This window comes from Geospiza fortis, unplaced genomic scaffold (genome assembly GCF_000277835.1).
Source record: "Geospiza fortis unplaced genomic scaffold, GeoFor_1.0 scaffold12, whole genome shotgun sequence".
In the NCBI taxonomy this organism is placed as follows: Eukaryota; Metazoa; Chordata; class Aves; order Passeriformes; family Thraupidae; genus Geospiza; species Geospiza fortis.
The window spans coordinates 3,363,033-3,371,172 of NW_005054323.1; the positions used below are offsets into that span (position 1 = coordinate 3,363,033).

Below are 8,140 nucleotides of genomic sequence, written 5' to 3' on the forward strand. Positions count from 1 at the left end.
CTTTCTATCATTTGGCAACTGAAGTTCTTAAGTTACCATCGGATGTCATTGGAGCACATGTATCAGATTGTTCTCGCTGAGGTTATGCTCAAGATACAATGCTATTACTAGCTTTCCTGTATACAGTTTTGTGCAAGCTAAACAGTCAGACCAAAACTAAATTGAAACAAAAAGCCAGATGGTTTGTGGAGAGGACCAGTGCAACAAAGTAACTATAAGTATGCTTCCTGTCAATACCCTATTCCATTAGCAAAAATGCATGGATTGCTTTACATGCAGGCTTGTGTGTAAATATTGCTGAGTATCTCCTTTTTTTAAAGCACTATTTCCACATGATTTCCACAGAAGCTAAAGCATGTCAAACTTAGCCGGGAAATATATTTTATATCCTCTTTATCTCTAAGACTTCAGTGTTCAAGGCTTCACAAGCACTCCTTTGTGGTTATATGTGACTTAAATGAAACGTTGTTTTTCAGGGAGCAAACTACGGCACTGCCTTCTCCTTGTGAGTGGGACTGGGAGCACAGCTGTACATCAAGCCCAAAGCGTAGCACAGCAGGTAGACAACGGCACTCAAAAATCATCACTCCTCCCAAGGTACTAGTCTGTATTCAAGTTGCATCAGTTAGACCTAGCCATTAGTTTAAAATGATGTATTCTTGTCATGTGCCAGCTAAGGTATATATTCTTTTAACTATGTCTTTATAAGGTTTCAAGAAATTGTACTTAGTAGAGTAATATGAAATTTTAACTAGTTCTTTTGAATTTTCAAATAAACTTTAAATGGTTACATGCATATTTGCTGAGAACTTCATGATGTACAACAGGCCTCCAGAAGAGGAGAGGTTTCTGCAATGAAGTCAATATTCTGCTAAAGTTATGCAAATAATAATGCACAGGCCTGTACTAGTTCATCTGTTAGCTAAACATTGGTAAAGAATGGATGTAATCTATGATGATGTCTTCAGCAAATATAAATATTTAGCATGGACTTGGGGATAAATAAATTACTTTAAGCACAAAGGGTAATATTCATGGGAGTTGCTTGGTGACTCAGTCAGTCCTAGGAAACAGAATAGCTACACAGGGAGAGTTGTTTTGCTGCATATTTTCTTACAGTACATCATTAAGGTAAATATAATCCTTTTGGCATATTAACCTTGCTTTTGAAACCTTTTCTCAAGTGCTTCCAGAAGGACTATAAAATGCATCCTTAGTTTTATGTGTCAATCGAACATGCTTGGCTTGTTTTTGTAAGTGATTAACAGATGATGACTTTAAGAGAGGGAAAGGTTTTTATGCTGATGTTTTGCAAAACTATAATTGACTTCCATTTTTGAGATGAAGCAGCTATTGCTGCTTTAGTAATTTACTTTAAAATGTGCACATCTGCTGTCCTGACTTTCTAATTTGTGACATATTTAACCAAAGCTACTTTCCTCTTTGATTTTCTGGGAGTGAGGGAAAATTCGATATAAGAATATCAGTGAAATGTAACTAGGCAGGAATATCTCAGCTGAGGTCTTGAGCAGCCTCGGACATTTTCCTCAAAACAAAAACCTTCAGTAGTAGGGTATGCCAACTTTACATCAGGGAATGTGGATAGCTGTGAGCTCAACTCTTAGCAAAAGAAACTCCAGAACCATTTAGCAGCAAGATCGAGATGGCTCAGAAGGTGCATCCAGCTGCTTTATCTGTGGGCTTCTAGGAGTTGTGGAACTGGCAAGGGAATGACTGGATGGTTGTGTCCATATGCTTTCTCTTACTGTTCTTGCTGTTCTCTTTTGGACTAATTGCCAGCTCACTTTAGTCATTTGCGAAAAACATCACCCAAAAGTGGGCATTAGTACCCTAGCTGGGACCTTGCTGTTTTTGAATAGGGTTGCAGAACTGCTTTGTTTCTTAATACGCTCGTCAGCAGGAGGTTTGCCAGTATAAATAGGATGGGGAGAGGCAGAGCTTTGAAGCATACTTTTCGTGCTCTAAGGAGCTAACTTGGCTGAAAAACTGCTGTCTGGAGCTTTGTTTTTTAAATTAACCCCTACATCAGGAAAAAAAGTAACACATCTTTCTGTACGTTACATCTTGTGTAATCTCCATATTATTTCACTTGTTTTTAATAAGCATAATGATCTCCATGAGAATGGGATTTGTGTTTTCTTTATTGTGTTGTCTTAATTAATTTGAGCCATAACAGTTGATTAGTATGGTAAAGCTTTGATGTTGTAAGGCTTGACTTCTAGTGGGGAAAGGCAGATAAATAGCTAAAAGCAGAGGATTGTTTCACATCCTTGCCAGTAGTCAAGAAACATAGGGAAGAGAGGAAGGAAATGAGATGTAAGCAAAATGAATGTTCAAACAGAATGTGCCTGCAGTTAAAAATGAAAAAGTTGGGGTTGGGAAAGGTATTTCCTTTCAAGTGTTGATACACACTTTTGTATGGTGTCTGGGGAGAAAAACAGTACACATTTGTGTGGTTTGGATTTGTTTAAACTACATTGTTATTTCATTCTTTAGAATAATGATTTTAGTTTTTGTAGCTTCTTAAATTAGTAGAGGTTGAAGTGGTTAAGCCAAGTAAAGTTGTTTCAATTTGCACAGTGTGTAGAGGAGGGGATGGGGTGGAGAAGGTGTGTGTGTTCAAGCTGGGTCTCTGTTAAGACCCTGTTTCGCTCTCTTGCAGTAGGTCAAACTATTTTATTTGCTTGCCTTACTAGTGTAATTTTCAAGGAACTGCAATGTAATTTAAAACATTGCTCAGATGAAAATGTGGTTAGAACAAATAGACTGTATTTCTTTTTCTCACAACTATAATTTTTATTAACTGTTACCAAACACCTCTGCATATTCTCATGCTGTTTTATTTATCCTGTGAATATGCTATACATCTCTGTTTTCTAATTGCCATATATTTGCAAAAAGAAAGCAGCAACAAACAAAGCAGTCTTCTGATTTAAAGCAGAACAAACTTGTAATGTGTGAGATCTGTTAGAACTGATGACTGTCCAAAATAGTGAGGAAAATATACATTACATTTTATATATATAACTGTATTTCATACTGTTAATGTCCAGTGCTGTTCCTAGTTGTTCAGCACGTAACAGTGTGTTTCAATTTTTTTGTGCACTTAGAAATTGAGTTTATGATTGGCTTAGAACAGTGCTGCCTCTTGCTCTAAATAATTATCTACATGTTAAAATTTTTCGCAGTTTGAGATGTCTCAGTAAATCTCTGTGTCTAGGTTTAAAAAATTTAAAATATTCTGCTCTTGAAAACATCATAATAGGTGGCCTCCTAAGTGATAAAGGATTTGACACTATGATTCTCCCATAAAAATATGTACAAAGTGTGGGATGCTGTGTATGTTGGGCTCTATGTTTCTTCCCAGGACATCTATGCTTTCTAAAATAACAGCCTTAGTATTGCTGCTTTGAGACTTGGAAACTGTGTATAGCTGTTCATCCTTGCAGTACATCAGAGACAGACAGCAGACCAGACCCTGCAGCTGCATGCCAAAATCTTTATGTTGCATAATCACAAGCTGTACTTTGGAAGTGGAGGCAAGGGGCAGGATAATAATTGCCTCATTCTGCTTTAAGCTTGAATCATGCAGTAACTCCAGAATTATAGGATAATTCAGGTGGAAAGGGACCTCAGGAGGTTTCTTGTGCAACCTCGTGCCCAAAACAGGGTCATCTGTGAGATCAGAACAAGTTGCCTGGGGCTTTACCCTGTTGGGTTTGAAAACCTCCAAGGACAGAGACCGTAAAACTTGTCTGCAGAGGGTCCATGGTCTGTCTGTCCTCATGGGGAAAATTGTTTTCCTTTATGTACATCTGAACCTGTCTTGTTTGAACTTTGGCCCATTGTCTCTTACCCACCTTGCGCTACAGCTAAGAGCCTGGCCTCATCTCTTCAATCTCTTCCAGTCAGCACCGGTGGGCTGCTGCTGAGTGTACTGAAGCCATCCTTCCTCCAAGCTAAACAAACCCAGCTGCCACAGCCTCCTCTTGCAGAGCCCGTGCTTCAGCCCCCACCATCTTGCTGACCCTCCTTTGGACTCACTTCTGCACACAGTAGCAAGTGTTGAGATAATATGCAAGGTGTCTCTTCTCCAGTCCCCCCAAGACAGAGATCAGGATTACTGTGCCAGGTATATGACAACCCCAGTGTAGAGCTGCATCTTTGAACCATATGTATGGAGCTCCTGGGCAGTTCCTGAGAGTCAGAGGTCAGCTACCTACACATCCTCTAATCCTGGAGGTTGAATCTGTTAGTGCCCAGCTTACTATATAAAGAAGCAAACGTAATTGGATTTATGAATCATTTAAGTAGGACTGGGCTGACTGATTTGTGTGATTTTGCAGGCTGATGACAAATGGCAGTCTAAAGCGATTGCCTGCAAGGGAAGGGGGAAAGGCTGTTTGACAACGTGGTATTTTTAGAAACTTCTACAGTGTCTCTCATGACAGGATCATGAGCACTTGCTTAAAAACAAGAGCAAAACTGGCATCTCTGTTCAGATAGTTCCAAAACTGGACTAGCAGCCTACATTCCCAGTATCTCTTTCTAAAATCAGTTCCCAGCTCTTAAAGGAGGTTGCCTTTTCACCATGCTGTCTAGCAGCACTACCAAGTGTTGAACTTTAACATTTAAAGAAACAGAAAAATAATTTATTGTCATAGGGACATGTTAAAAGGCTTGATGGTGGAGAGGAGGCAGAGAGAACCTGAATCACAACATGGTTGCTGCTGGTAAGTTGCAGAATAGCCTTACTCTGTTGGCTGGAGTAACAGTGAGAGCAGCTGCTTGTTTTAAATTTGCATCCTCTGGTGTAGTGTTAAATGGGTGTTCTCTCTGTGGATGCTGGAAGTGGCACAACTGCTTCATTCACAGTAGCATTAGATAATTTATGGAATATGTCCTAGGTTTTGCATGACTCAGGCTACAGCAAGTGATCTCTCTAAATTAATGCTACACAGACCATAGATTCAATCTGATTGTAGGCAAAAATGTCTCCCTTGATTACTTAAACTGAAAATCTCAATGGGAAATGTGTTCACTGTAAGTTATTTGCATGTTTTTCATAAAGTTAATACCAATCATCTTTCCATTGAAGTTAATTTTAAAATTCCTTTACACCTACATAACATTCCATAAAATCCCCTGCACATGATGCTGTTTTGTAGAGTTATTGCACATGCAGAAAAGCTGGTCCTAAATACTGCAGAGAGCAGAGCTGCAAATGTGTAGCCCAGTTCGTATAATTTTTACATGGTGCTGATACCCAGCCTTTACTCTTTATGATGCAGTATCCCTTGCAGGACTGACTACAACTGGACCTGCACCTCCCATTTCAAAGGGAGACCAGTCACTGAAATGTGCATGCAGTCATGCCTCCAAACACAGAGGCTGCTCTGGGACCTGCACAGACACATCACACCATGTGGCTGAGGGTCCTGCCCCTCTTCTGCTTGTGTTGCTGTCCCAAGTGAGTTTTGGCTAGTTTATAGGTATTCTGTATCCACACTGGGGGGTTTTGTGGTGTTTCAGAGAAGATGAGACAGGAGAGGTTATACCTAATGGTAAAACAGTATGCTTGAGCTGAAGGTGAGGGGTTTGGTTTACAAGGGAAGAGAGAGAATGGGGATGCTGTGCTACCATGGAATAGCTGTTAAGTAAATTGAATGCTTTGAAAATATATTGCCCCTTTTCCTAACACAGGAGGCAGAAACTTGAGGTACTGGAGGAGTTTGCACAACTCTCATCACTGTTTACATTGGTATCCTGCCATTTGTTGCTTAGCTGACAATGTCTTCCTCTCATAAGGCCTTCCTACATATTCATCTTGGGAGGACATCTTGGTCAAAGAGCAGGCCTGAAACTTTGCTCTTAGTGGTTGAATTGCAGGATAAGAAACCTGGCAATTGTTACTACACTGTTTCTTACATCAGTCCATGCCATCACTATGAGCATCTGGGCATTTGGCCAAGCTCTAGAGTGGGCATGAGCACTAGAGGCCACTTAGTGCTCACATTTGCAGGCTGGTACGGGATGATTTATATGCCCATTGTGGCTGAGTAGCTGTTTAGTTTGAGGGGAAAAAAAGAAAACACTAAAGGGTATGCATACTTTGCTCTTGAAAGTGAGAAATTTTTGGACAAACATGGGAAATATTTAGAGAGCCCTCATGGATTATTTTCTATCTGTTATTGCAGGACGCTAAATAAGAGACAAACTGATAGGCCCTTCCCAGATGGCATTTTGTGGTAAGGGATCCAGCCTATTTGCCTTGCATAACTGTGGTCAGTTCCTGCATCTGTGTTTCACTTACCTCAGGCTAGCTTAGTGTGTTAACACTCCTTGCTGCCCTACAGCTCAGGGAAGTAGAGCCTCTCTTAGTGATAACACCTTGTGGCTCTTACAAAGTCACAGAACATGCCAAAAGGAGGCATTAGGTCAAGCCATAGCTTTTGTCTGGAACCACAAATAATCCTTCTTGGCCTCGGAGAGGATAGGCAGACCTTCAGATTGCTCTGACTGGCACTGCCTGCTCTTGCCAAGAAGCTGTGTCTAGTGGGGTAATCAAGAGTGGTAGCTCTTTATCTTTTGCCAGAACCTGTGTGGAAGGAAGCAGCTTCAGGAGGCTGGTGCTCTATGTTATGCTGCCACAAACTTTGCATATGTGTTAAGAGATGGCAGTCAAGAGATCTGGTGGCTTCTTTTCCTGTGCCACCTCATGTCTGAGAATTAATTTTTCAAATTAATTTTTCAAATTATACTTTTCAAAAAGTATATTGCCATCCAGCTTAGAACAAATGTTGTTCTTGCATCTACAACTATGTAGTTGTCTGCAGAAAAATCATGTTTTCATCGTGTCATGTTGTTTCAACACAGTGGATTTCTCTGCTAATGCTGTGACATAGCATTCTATGCTGATGTTGCCAAACAGTGCTCTTTAGAAAGTTGCCTCCAGTTTGCAGAGGTGTGCACCAGTGTGGAGAGTGACAGCTGTTTTGCCTTGCCATGCTGTATCTCATGGATGAATTCTTGATGCCAGAAGCTATCACAGTATCCCATGTGTGTGAAGAACCTGGCCCCCTTCATTTTTCCAAGCGGTCCTGACTTCGGCCATATACTGGACTGCTAGTCTTGCAAAAAAGTTGTATGGTATCACTCACTTGTAAAACTGAGAGCAGGAACAACATCAAACAGGAGCAAAGTTCATGCTTTGGCTTTTTTTTTTTGCTTATTCTGTTTAGATTTGAGGGCAGGCAATACAAAGTAATGGGCTGTTTGCTTTTAACATTGGCTTAAGAAAGTTTTTCCCTTACAGTTGGTTCTCATTCTTAGTTTCTTCCTTCCAAGAGTTGATTCAAGTATTGCCTCATCCACCCAAAATAGCATAAAGCCAGGAAGACAGCAGCACTTAGTAAAGAAGTCTTTTTTCCTGAATATAATGTGGTTGAATTTCTGCCGATCTCCTCCTTAGTGTTTTTAGCGACCACTCGTTTCTGCAAGCTCTTGAGAATAGTTAACTCAATAACATACTTTTTTTTTACAATATGTAATTACAGCTCCCAAAGCAAGCCATTTGGCCTCTGAATTAATAGCAGTGGTGTGGACTTTCAGGACTGGTGTAGAAGGCTGTTAGGTGGTGGGAAGGAAGTCTGACCAAGGCTATGGACATGAGGAGTGTTGGCTGTGTGGAGGCTTTCACATCCACGTCCTCCTAAAAACACACTGACAGAAAAGGTGGACATGACTGGGGCATGTCTGTTTGACAGAACCGGGCTGTGGATACTGTCCAAAAGCCTCATGTCAGGAATGCTAACAGGGCTTGGGCCACCAGCCCCATTGCTCGCGTTTATCCTGTGACGGGCGTCAGCTGCTGGCCGCTGCCAAGGGCAGGAACACAAGAAATATTTTTGTAAATGGGGAATAACAATTCTTTTCTTTCCAGGGAGAATGGATGTGTTTCTTTGCCTCCCCGGGGCGTTTACAGGCACGATTGGCTGGCGGCGGGGGCGGCCGGGCCCCGGCAGGACAAAGTCTCTCTGTGGAGGGCTGCTCAGAGCCGGCTTTGTCCTGCCGGGCTCCGGCCGCCCCCGCGGGGCTCCGCCGCAGCCCCTCGCCAGCG

At 41.4% G+C, this 8,140-nt stretch overlaps 1 protein-coding gene across 1 annotated transcript in view; it reads left to right on the top strand.

Annotated features, from left to right (window-relative positions):
* Positions 1-479: 479 nt before the first annotated feature.
* The window catches only part of TJP2 (tight junction protein 2), a 51,098-nt gene continuing 43,437 nt past the window's right edge, over positions 480-8,140 (top strand). The window contains exon 1 of the mRNA XM_031056886.1: positions 480-597. The gene's annotated coding sequence lies outside the window, so the exon portion shown is untranslated. The remainder of the gene's footprint in view (positions 598-8,140) is intronic.